The sequence below is a fragment of the Periplaneta americana genome, chromosome 15 (assembly GCF_040183065.1).
Source record: "Periplaneta americana isolate PAMFEO1 chromosome 15, P.americana_PAMFEO1_priV1, whole genome shotgun sequence".
NCBI lineage: Eukaryota > Metazoa > Arthropoda > Insecta > Blattodea > Blattidae > Periplaneta > Periplaneta americana.
The window spans coordinates 186,525,642-186,538,798 of NC_091131.1; the positions used below are offsets into that span (position 1 = coordinate 186,525,642).

Sequence of the window (13,157 nt, forward strand, 5' to 3'; positions counted from 1 at the left end):
TCAATATTTTCTAGCACCTAATTTTAGATTAATACGCACACCTAAACTGGGCTCTAAACCTTAAAGAAATGCCACTGCCCCTGTACGGAAGCGCGCTCTAGGGTTTTGTTATGCCTTGTATAGGCAAATCTGTGTTAGGTTAGGTTAGTTTAGAATTTTAGTGACAGGTTAGGTTACGTTAGAATAGACTTTTATTAACTTATGCTTTGCATATACGAAACTGTGACAGGTTAGGTTAGGATAGTTTAGGCTTTTGTTATGTCTTGTATAGGCGAATTTGTGACAAGTTAGGTTAGGTTAGGTTAGTTTAGGCTTTTATTATGCTTTGCATATACGAAACTGTAACAGGTTAGGTTAGGATAGTTTAGGCTTTTGTTATGCCTTGTATAGGCGAATCTGTGACAAGTTAGGTTAGGTTAGATTAGTTTAGGATTTTGGTGACAGGTTACGTTAGGTTAGTTTAGGCTTTTATTATCGTCAAGATGAAGGTGAAAGCGATTGAGTGTGGCGCTCTTGAACAGGTAGTGATATTTCGTTTTCTATGTTGGCAGTCCAAGTCAGTCGATGCCTATTCCAAATTCGGCGGAAGTCATTCAAAGCTCGTTTCTTACTACTGTCAGTACAGAAAAACGACAGTTAAGAAAGCAGAAAACTGACAGGAATGCACAGTTCTCTAAAGAAGTAGAAGCAGTAAAGTTATTCATCAGATGTCATTTAAATACACACTGTTACCGGTACCCATTTTTTTAATGAAAGTCTGCAATTTTCTTCTTGTTCCTGAAGCACCGACAATATTATCTTATTTCATTTTAGAATATTATCCAATATAGTTGTGGCTCTAGAAACTAGCATACTTGTGGAATGTCCGCAATCACACACTTTCACATTGTTCACGTATTAATGTTTTTAAGAGATGCCTTTGATTTGTTGCACGACGAAGACAAAGTCGAAGACAATTTAAGAAGTTGGTATCTATGAGTCTATGGCGCCAATAAAACAGCTGAACGACGTTATTTGAGAAAATAATTCATGCAGTAGAGGGTTAATGAAGTCGCTCTCATGTTTGTCCGAAATTAAACACTGGAAAACTTTATATGCAAGTACAGTCACATTTGTTACAAATTGTATGCGTCACATGAGTCCTCCTCTGTCTATTATTCTTAAATAATTCTTCTTCTTCTTCTTCTTTCTCTTTCATGGCCTCGGTCACCAAAAAATGTCCATGTAGCCAGCTCAAATTATTTATACTATAGTCTCTGACTTATCATGATATCCTCTGTGAAGTACAATATCTTCTTTGGTTTCATAAAAAATCAATATTCCTCATACTTTAATTTTGCTACGTCTAATAAACTTGATTAATATACTTATAATGTCCATATTTGCCGACGCTAGTAATGTTTTAAGATTAGTCGGTAAAGGTATCTTCTTTTGGTGTAATTCCTCATACATTTTTTCCCTGTGTCCATTATTTAATTCACACTCAAAGAAAAGATATTGATATTTGGCCTCCTATTTCCACATTGACAATAAGGATTTGAAGTTAATTTAAAAAGAAATAATTTTTCCGGATTTAGTGTATGATTTACCCTCAATCTATTAATTAAAACTATTTCGTTTCTTTTCAGCTTGTATTTACTGAACCATGGAACGTGTAGCCATCTGTTTTCGAGAGTATATAAATCTGTAGGTGATTGTAAATTTTGATTTAACCACCAGGTTTGATTTGCAGTTTGGAGATTTAGCTTCAGTTTTGGTGTGTAGGTATTATACGGAAGCAGTATATTTAGCAGTTTTCCTGAGAGCACTGCTCTTTTAGCCAGGTGATCTACATACTCATTATCTCTTATGTTTGAGTGTCCGGGAATCCATGCAAGTGTGATGTCCAAAAATTGCTGGCGGGCTCTCCATAAAAGGAATCTAATATTATTAAGGTACCAGTTATCTTTGTTCGATTTTAATGTATATAGATCCAATGTTAAGGACAATGAGTCTGTAAAGATAATTAGTTTGTTGTTCGGTCTACGATTATTTCCACTAATGTAATATAAAATAGCCTGTCTAATAGCCATTACTTCTGCTAAGAAAATAGAAGTCTCACTTGGGAGCTTATATATCTCGTAATAATTTTGGCTGGGAATCCAGAACGCAGCACCAGCTCCTGAATGTTGTTTGGATCCGTCTGTATAAATGTGATCGTAATCAATGAATGCAGACAATTTCTCCTGGAATAGAGAGTTATATAATGCTGAGTTATTCTGTGTTATTGGATGTTCTATATTAAGAAAATTTAAATGAATAGGAATCTTATAGAATGATGCCAAATACGGAATAGTATAACTGGGATGTGTTTTGTTTTTTAAAATATTAGGCACAAATATTTCAACCTGCTGATAACTCTTAACCAATGGAGTATTAAGGAAAAGTTTGCGACTATTTCGAGCCAATCGGCCCAGTAATTTTAGTTTTGGAAGTAGAATATGAGAAATTATTGCCGTTCTCTTAATTATAAACTTATCTGTTAGGAATTGAAAACGGTGTAAAATTGGGGATATTGCAGCCGTATGCAAGACCGATTTAATTGGCGTTGTTTTCATTAAGCCTAAAGCTATTCTAAGAGCTGTATTTTGAAGTGTATCCAATTCGGATATATTACGTTTACTAGTACTAGTGAAAGCGAAGCATGCATATTCCATAATTGGTCTAATATATGTCTTGTATATTAATAGCAATAACCCGGGATCAGCTCCCCACCATGTATTGGTTAAGCATTTAATTATATTTAATCTAGGAAGGATTTGGGATTTTATATGTTGAATATGCGTAGTGAATGAAAGCTTCGAATCTACTATTAAGCCCAAGATTTTAACCGACATTTTGTAAGGAATGACCTCGTTATCTACTTGATATCTTTCTTCGGTGATGTTTCTCGTCCAATTAAATCTGATGTGGGAGCTTTTTGTAGGATTTATGGAAAGTCCAGAAGTTTAAGACCATTTTTCCATATCTCTTATTGCTGTTCCAATTGCGAAAGCTAACCTCTGCGAAGACTTATCTGATTTATAAATTAAGATATCATCAGCGTACATGACAGTTCGTATGTGTGTTGTGAGAATTTTTTCAAGAGGTTGTAAGGCTAAAGTAAAAAGTAAAGGACTCAAGACAGATCCCTGGGGTATTCCAGTATTCACCTCCCTCGGTTCTGTATCCTCTAAATGGGATTTAATTGTTACAAGTCTATTCGAAAGGAGTTTCCCTATTATGCAGATTATCGGAGACGGTATTCCAATCTTTTCCATTTGCTGAAATAAATACCAAGTACATATATTATCATAAGCCGCTTTTAAATATAGGCAAATTAAGTCCGTAATCTCCCCTCTATTTCTGGCTAGTGTAATATCAGTTAAAAGAATTGCAAGGCAATCATATGTAGAAGAATTTTTTTGAAAACCAAACTGTAACCTAGGCATTTGATGATTTCTATGAAGCCAATTTAAAAGTCTATTCTTTAAAATATGTTCAAATAATTTCCGAGTGCATGGTAAGAGGGAAATGGGACGATAATGTTCTGGCACCTCAGGCGTTTTATTAGCCTTTGATATTGGTTTTATTAATATATACTTCCATGCATCCGGTACCTCTTGTGTGCGAAGAATATAATTGAAATGTTGAATTAAGAGGCGAAATGCTTCGTCTGGAAAATGTTTAATCATATCATATGTTATCTCATCCTTTCCTGGACTTGTACTCCTAACTGTTTCAAGCACAATCTCTATTTCTCCTTTTTCAATAGGGTGTAATAATATGTGGTCACTGAAACTCAGATCACTCTGAAAGGTATATGGAGAAACACTTACTGTAAGGGGACATATGTGCTGCTTGATTTCTTCTATTGTTTTCCAGTTGAGTGGTGTTGAGTCTGTGAAGGTCCTGTTATTTTTCAACGTCTTTATTATTTGCCATACTTCCTTTGACCGTGTATCTTTCCTTAATGTATTGCAATATTGTTTCCACGAATTCCTTTTTTTCTTACGTATAAGTTTTTTCGTTATTGCAGATTGTTTATTAAGTAACATGTAATTTTCTGGCGTCATATTTTTAATATATTGAGATGTTAACTCCTTCCTGAGCTTTATGTTGTTTTTTATATCCTCATCCCACCAAAGAGGAGGGCGGAATCTACTGTTTAGAATTCTTGTTTTAGGGTGTTCAGTATCTAGATAATTTGTAATTGTCGCATTGATCTCACATATGCCTTCCGAAACCGGTATGTTCTCCTTTTTATTTAACATATCTTGAAGGGAAGTAGAAAAATGTATCCAATCAATATGAGCAATTCCTTTTCTCTTCCGAATCGTATCCTGTACATTCCTACTAAAACAAGACACTCCCACTTCTGTGACAATAGGAAAATGGTCACTGCCCATTGAATCTTTTATAATGCTCCAGTTTGTATACAACGCCAAAGGAGGTTGCATAATAGTTAAATCGACTATAGACTGTTCTCCATAAGGTGCTATTAAACGCGTACTATCATTTTGATTTAAAACAACAAGGTTTAAAAGATCAAGTACCTCATAAATTTGTTGCCCTCTTTGATCTGTGTGGCTACTGTGCCAAGGGATGGTGGGAATTAAAATCACCAACTATAATTAGTTGTTCGTTTTGTGGTATTTGCGAAAAAACTGCGTGCCAACTAGTAGTAGATGAGATAACATTAGGAGGTTGGTAAATATTAATTATGTTTACATTTTTCACTCTAATCCCAATAACTTCTACCTCTGGTGGTATATTTGTGAGATGTAATAAGGAATATGGTATACCCTTTCTAACGAGGATTGCTACTCCTCCTCTACCGTCCATCCTATTCTTTGTATTTAAAATAAAATTTCGAAATTTTGGTAGAAAGGATTGATTTATCCATGTCTCTCATAGGGCTGCAATATCAATCTCTTGTAAAGATAACAAATTTTGTAGCTCTGTTATTTTATGTTTGAGACTACGACAGTTCCACTGCAGAATTTTTAAATTTAGATCTGCCATCGGAGAGTTTGGAAGGGCTAACCGAAAATATGTATAAATAACCCAGTAAGAAGTATATATAAATATGTATATAAATCTATGAAACGGTGAAAGGTTATGTCTGTTTAAATTTTATATCGATAGCTTCTGAAGAGGAACACTCTTCATTGTACTAAATTAAGGAGGATCTTTTGTTTATAGTCTTGGACTAGTTTCTCTCTCAATTCTGTGTTCGTGGGATCCATTCTCTGTACGTCTTTTATTAGACGATTTAATATTGAATTTATAAATGTCATTGATAGAGCATTTGTTGTATTTGGGTGAACTGGAGCAGTTGCGTCTTCTTGAAGGGTGTGTTGACTATTGTGAACCGTATGTATTTTAGATGGACTATCTAATAGTAAGGTCTGTCTCTGAGATCTAGTGGGAATACCGAGCCTGCCCGGTTGGGATTTGTAGAAATGTTGAAAAGGATTTTCTTTGGAGTTTCTTTGGCCTGGAACTGTGGGTAAATCTATCCGTGTTCGCTTACGCGGAGTACTCTGTGTTAGAGGGGTCGGAAAGTGTTGGGTGGATTGTGTCTGGCTAGGAAGGACTGATGGCAATTGTGGGAAATCTTTTTCCGTTACTGCTGAATACGACCTTTCTTGCTTTGAATCAATCTCTCTTGCTTCATGAAAGGATATATTAAGTTCTGTCATCTTCTTTTTAATATTGAGTTGGGATTTCATCATCACACACTTTTCACTATTCGCTAAGTGATCCAAGGAACAATTACAACATCGCAATTTTGAACTTGAACAATTAGTCAAGGTATGATTTTCTCCACACTTCACACATCTGCACTGTTTTTCGTGATGTCCATACCTCTGGCAATTTTTGCATTGTAGAACAGGAAATCTATATTTCTCTACCTCGTATCTAACAAAGTATAACGTAATATACCAAGGTAATTTTTGTGCTTCAAAAGTAATCTTCACTGTTTGAGTTGGAATATATTTCACCTCTTCCCCTACATACATCTTTCTATAAAAACGTTCTATTTTGTATACCTTTTCCGAACTATTTATGTCCTTTTGTATCTCTTCAATAGAAATTGAAGTGTCGACTCCTCATATTACACCGATGGAAGTAACTCTATGTTTGGGAATAAAGGCCACCAATTTCTCTGTTTCTAGTACTTTGTCTTCTAGAAAATTATTAGCTGCCTGTGCTGTTGTAAAGTTGATCTGCAGTCTTTTAATTTCTTGAATATCTTTGTGTTCTCTTTTAAATAATAATCGTCCTATTTTCAGTGGGTGTAAATTGCCTATATTATTGTCTTGAGATTGGACATATACTGCATATGGTCCTCTTGAATTTTGTGCATAATATACTACCGGTAACTTTTGCGATTGTGTATTAAATGTAGAAGTGGAATTTAGTTCCTCGGTCTCCATTTTTTGTGTTGTTTCTTTCTCTAATGTATAGTTATGTAATGAGTTTAGGTCCCCATCCCTAACAGATGGGGGTGTACCCCGTTGTATTTCGTTAATATTCAAAAAACTTCAGTGAGTGTATGTAATATTATATATTGAGAGAAGAAAAATAAAAAAGAAAGGAACGAATTACAAATTAACACAACTAAATTTATAGAAATGTCTTCAAATAACACTGTTCACACACAATAAGCACTATAAGATGTATCCACTCTGAAAGCACTTACGGAACTCCAAATAATTATTCAATTCTACTGTATCACTGGAATATTCCAATGTCGAGGCAATTGTAAAGTTTAGCGGTCCCTGCTTAGGTCGTTCTTGCACGCATGCAAGTACAACGGGATTCAAAAGCACTGCCATAATAAAAGAAGTCTGACGGTTTTATGCATGCAATTGACGGCGTAGTTTACGAAGGTGACACTAGAGCAGGGGCGTATTTTGCGGGCTACCGGGGCTACTGGCGGTAAGCCCAAGGAAATTACAAAAGAAAAAGTTTATAATATAGCATAATGTAATAATTTTGTATTATTAGTTTTACCATAGTAATTAAAATTAAAGTAATTGTTAGATATATTTTGTGTAATAATAGGGTCAGCGGTAGCCCAAACCCTTTAACCAGTATACGCCACTGCACTAGAGTGGCATAAAAAGCGCAATTATATTAATTTGTCTATGATTATATTTACATAATGAACGTCAGTCACTTTAACCTCTCCTTTTAATGCCAGTCGACGGTTCGAACCCCGAAATGAAATTATTCTTTATTGTAGGTATATAGAAAGCGCAATTATATAAATTGTCTATGAATATATTTACACAATGAACGTCTGTCACTTTAACCTCTCTTTTATTATAGGTACATAAAAAGCGCAATTATATTAATTGTTTATGAATATATTTACACAATGAACGTCTGTCACTTTAACCTCTCTTTTAAATGTCAGTCGACAGTCGACGGTTTAACCTCTCTTTTAAATGTCAGTCGACGGTTCGAATCCCGAAATTAAATTATTATTTATTACAGATATAATACAATTGCTCGAAAAATCTAAATAAAGTGTATACAGAATGAACTTCTCCCTTTAAATCTCAGTTTACAGTTTGAACCAAGTGACGGCTATATTTTCCGAGTTCGAGCCTCGAAAATTAATTAGAAGTCCAGTAGAGAGGAGCTATGGGGTGTAGAAAAGAAGATTTCCTGTTTTAGCTACTGGAATCAGACTAAAATTGGACAGAATTCAAAGTGTAATTGTGGCAACAGCTATTTTACACAATATATGATTTGTTGGTGAACCAGTGAAGGAAGAGATTAAATTAACATAAAATAAGTTTCATTCACTGCAGTAAATGTAACATTGTTTATTATTCATGTTAAACTTGCATATTTTCAAAAGTACCTATATTATAACTTTCCTTCACTGGAAATTAAGCATTACCAGCACCTTATCCATCAGTACGTTCCTGACTAAAATTTGTTTGTGAATCAGTGAAACAAAGGGATGAAATTAACATAAAGTAAGTTTCATTCACTGTAGTACATGTAACATTGTTTATTATGCATGTTAAACTTGGATATTTTCAAAAGTATTATAACTTTACTTCACTGAAAATTAAGCAGTACCAGTAACTTGTACCATAAATTATTAAACCTAAAATTGTTATTTTTTTTTTTAATCTGACATAGACTATTACCTTGTGTGGTGTAACTTTAGATGCAACACAACCGCAATTATATAGAATCTAATGATGACATGACTTAACTATAACTGTGTTGTATAAAATATTACTACTGATACACAAATATTTTAACACATTATAGTGTAATCACAATGTATGTAAAAATCCCACTTTATTTTAATTACGCAGTGATGTTACAAGTTGAAATATATCTGCATTTGTATCAAAATTATATTAATGTCGGATTTCAATGAAAGAAAGTAACTAATTACTTGAAATATGCAGTGTGTTTATTTAAAACATATAAGAAATTAGCTGGAGGGAATATACTGTATATTTCATATTATGTTCATGTCTATTAAAATAGTTAAAAATGAAACTAACGATTTATGAACATTTTGATGTCATGTTATAATTAGGCCTAGCCTACTGTTTTTTTCTTATGTATTATTACTATATTATAAATAAGCCATATATAGATTATGTGATAGGTGATAACATGCAATAAATTTGGTTTTTCAATTGGAATTAAGTTAAACTACCTACTGATTAACTTGTTATTCAATTATTTAAGAAGCTACATAAATTTAAATAGCTTCTGTTTTAAGTAGCATGATAACCTCATGTGATATGTTGAATATGGTATTATTAATACAGTGAATGATATAAACCGAATGGCATTATGAAAATATCAAAATGACATCATAACATATTACGACCACTACAAACCAAACCACTACAAAACTGAAGTTACCTAATGTGATTTAATATGTTAGATTAAATTTTTTAATTTAAATAAAAAAGAACATATAGACTTGAACAAAATAAACACCATAACTACTTCAAAATCTTGTGATTTCAGTTAGCTGTTTGTTTTAAGGTCCAATTCCCTATTCCTAACATCAAGTTCAAGAATTCTTCTTTTCATCTCAAGATCAAACTCATTTTTTTATATGAAGTTCTGTGAATTTCATCTTCACTCTATGTTCTTCTTTCATATTTATGTTACCGGTACTTTAAATTCATGCTCCATCCTTTGGAACTGAATTTGATCCTCTGTTGCTTGTTTTTGTAACTGAAGAACTTGTTTTTCTTGCCACAATGCCATAAGTTTCTTTCCTGTCAATGAACTATCTACTGGTGGTCTTTTCTAGGAGTGGAGTGGAAGTAGGTTTCCTCAGGTCCCTAATACTGAATTGACTGCTACATGGAATGGCTTCTACTTCATTAATTTGTATATTATCCTGAGATACTATTGGTATATATCTTCAATTACCTGATCAGTAGGATTTGATCGTCACCTGCGACAAATGCTTGGGATTCAGAAGCTACAGACTTGTACAGATTCACAGATGAAAAGGGAATTACATTGGAATTTTGAATTGATTGGATTTGAGGAGGAAATTGTGCTTTTCCAATGTTTGCAGATGGATGCTCCACAGATGCGAGTAGTGATGACTGGCCAGTACAATCTGAGTCACATACAGATGGTAGCCCCTCAAGTTGTATTGTGCCAATAATCTCTTTTATTTTAATATAAGTTATATAATGAACAGTTTAGGTAAAGTGCTGAAAAGCTTGAAGAATTGTTAAATATAATGGGACCTGCCATAACAAGACAAACAAACAAACAAATAGAAGTCATGCATTATGAGCAAAGCTTCAAATACAAGTTGCTCTACAAATTAGAATGTTGATTATTTTCCAATGCCATCAGGTCTTTCTGTCCTAGACCAGCAACACTTGCAGAATTTTTTCTTAATAATCTAATACCAATTCATCAACTGCAGTAATTTTTGCTGGCTTCCCTCCTCCACTGCCAGTTCTTCTGACACTGTCAACTTTAGCCTACAAATTAAATATAAAGCTACACTAGTTTATGAACAGATCAAATGTAAAGCTGAAAAAAAATAGCGAATTTTTCATCAAATCATATTAAGTGGCATTCATGTCGGCAGTAGACCCACTGGCTACATAATATGTTCATATTATGATACTAACTGTGAACTTGAATTTGTACTTGACAAAGTTGCTTTCTTAAAGTATGCATAATCTTTGTTCTGAGGTATCAGTTCCATAGCCTCACACATTACAAACATTTTTGTCTATTGGTTTACTTTACCATTTTTGTTAATATGCTTTAAAAAGCACCGAATAAATTATCCTTCGATTCATTAATCATATTCACTATAGTTGATTTACTTTAAATTGATGGCATTTCAGCACATTTACCTTCTTTAACTGTAGGTAGAAAATTCAGCACAGTACCTTCTGTGATATTAGTTTACGTCCTCTGGTAGATAGTAGATAAATATAATTCAATACAACCCAGTATAGTAAGAAAAAAATAAATAATACAATTAAAATGTTTATTTAGTGTAAAGTGTGCATAAGTTCCATTTATTTGTTGCATAATATGTTGCAGGTATAATTATAAAACTGTGTTAATTTTAATTCAGCATGTTAACATAACCTGTTTGCATCAACATTTTAAGTTGAGAACGAAAGCTATTTTGAGAACACAATTACCATCCTTACTTGTAGGTAGAAAATTCACCACAGTCTCTCCTATGAAATGTAGCCTACATAGGTTAGGCCTACCGTAAATTACTTCCCCTACATAGTTGATAAATACAATTCAATACAACTCAGTATCATAATAAATAAGTTAATTAAAATACAAATTGAAAGTGCGGGGTATCATACGTGACATTATGCTTAATTATAATCAGGGGCGTAGTTTGCGGGCTACCAGGGCTACCGGCGGTAGCCCAAGGAAATTACAAAAGAAAAAGTTTATAATATAACATAATGTAATAATTTTGTAATATTAGTTTTACCATAGTAACTAAAATTAAAGTAATTGTCAGATATATTTTGTGTAATAATAGGGTCAGCGGTAGCCCAAATCCTTTAACCAGTATACGCCACTGATTATAATGTATAATTGCGGATATAGAAATAACTTATAAGGTAAATACAGTAAACATAACCTATAATTCCTATATGGTATCATAACGTAGTAATGGAATGACGGGGCATTGGAGAACATCAAAATTAGACAAATGGTCTTAATTTGAACTGAGTACATTAAGCATTTCTGATATTTTCTGGAAATGCTTTATCATTGTCTATAACTAGTAGTCTATATGTGAAGATTTCTCAACACAACTGCTTTCTTTCGCTGTAAAAAAAAAATTATTCAGCAATATATTTATACATATATTAATACAGTGGTCTGTAATTTGAATAATTGTGCTATCACATTCACATTTGACATGACAACATAACCTTGTAAATCTGGTTGCTTTAAGGTTGCCTTATTGCAATACAGCTGTCATTTAGTCAAGTGTCTGAAGACCAATAAAGCATCACTCATAAAGCAACTAAGCCAAGAAATAATGGGGGTAGGGTGGCCAGTTCCTGTTCCCTTCCATTGCATACGTCACTTACTACTAGCGCTGAGGTAGTTCTTGTGATTTCGGAAGTGAAAACCGTTCAAATTATTTTTTTTTTGGAAATGCATTTGATCCTATAAACAAGGCATAATAAAAGTCTAAATTAACCCAACTAATTCGTGTATGCAAGGAGTATGTGCGCTAGTTTAGTCCTAGTAACATATTTAACTAATCAGACTTCAGATCGAAGTACTGTATGAAACGAATAACTGCAATTGCGTTTACAAGTCGTCATACGTAACATTACGCTTAATTATAATTGCATAATTGCGAATGTAAAAATAAAGTAAGTAGTGATAGAGTAAACATAACCTATAATTTTAAAACACCAAAATATGCGTGCGATGCAACTGAAAATTATTGATTCATGCATAAATGAATGTGCAAGAATTTCGTAATGAGGCACGCTTCATTTCATTTAATTACAATATTAGGTATTGTAACAGTAATGAAATCTATATGGTAAAATTTTTAGTAATATACATCTTGTTTTTAGTTCTAATTGTGTATATTATCAAATATGTATTATTTCCAAGGCGAATGCGACTCTGCTGTACCCAAAAATAATAATTTCATGTCGGGGATCGAGCAAATATTGCCCTCACTGCGTTCAAACTGCAGACATATTCCGCGAATGTTGTGTATATTATCAAATATGTATTATTTCCAATGCGAATGCGACTCTGCTGTACCCAAAAATAATAATTTCATGTGGGGATCGAGCAAATATTGCCCTCACGGGGTTCAAACTGCAGACATATTCCGCGAATGTTGTGTATATTATGAAATATGTATTATTTCCAATGCGAATGTGACTCTGCTGTACCCAAAAATAATAATTTCATCAAATATATATTATTTTCAATGCGAATGCGACTCTGCTGTACTCAAAAATAATAATTTCATGTCGGGGATGGAGAAAATATTGCCCTCACTGGGTTCAAACTGCAGACATACCTGCAATGTAGTCAAGGCCCTACATTAGTGGCTGTGCAAACCATACGGGACAGGTCAAATAGAACGTTGCGCTCGACGCCATTACTGTGGCAGCTCAAGCTGGCAGGCTATTAAGTTTCTAGCTACAAATATCACAAATATAAGTATCCGGACCCTTAATAATACATCAAAATATGATAAACTGTGAAATTATTATTTATCCTTACTATAATAAAATAATAAGTACACAATACGATTTATAAAACCAATATAACTGGATCACATTCCGTCAATAAAGTTTCATACGAAGGCCTGCCTACTGTACTTGAAGAAATAAAGTACCTACATTATATGCTCTATACTTATATATTTTTTTTTTCAAAACTAACAATCCTCTTGATATTTATGTATTAAATACTATACAAGTGTTATTGTGACGAACAAAGTGACAATAAAAACGGACAGGAATGAAGAAAATGTAGACCTACTACTTATCCTAAAAAAAGTAAACAGACTTTATTATGTTGAGTGCTATTAATCAATCCACTAAATCTTACTTCAAAATGCATTAAATTGGAATCTC

The 13,157-nt window shown here is 33.4% G+C and overlaps 1 long non-coding RNA gene across 2 annotated transcripts in view; it reads right to left on the reverse strand.

Moving 5' to 3' along the window:
- The window catches only part of LOC138715586 (uncharacterized), a 148,345-nt gene extending 135,721 nt beyond the window's left edge, over positions 1 to 12,624 (reverse strand). For both annotated transcript variants that reach the window (XR_011336506.1, XR_011336507.1), the window contains exon 1: positions 12,596 to 12,624. This is a non-coding gene — a long non-coding RNA (uncharacterized lncRNA). The remainder of the gene's footprint in view (positions 1 to 12,595) is intronic.
- Between the last annotated feature and the right edge of the window lie 533 nt (positions 12,625 to 13,157).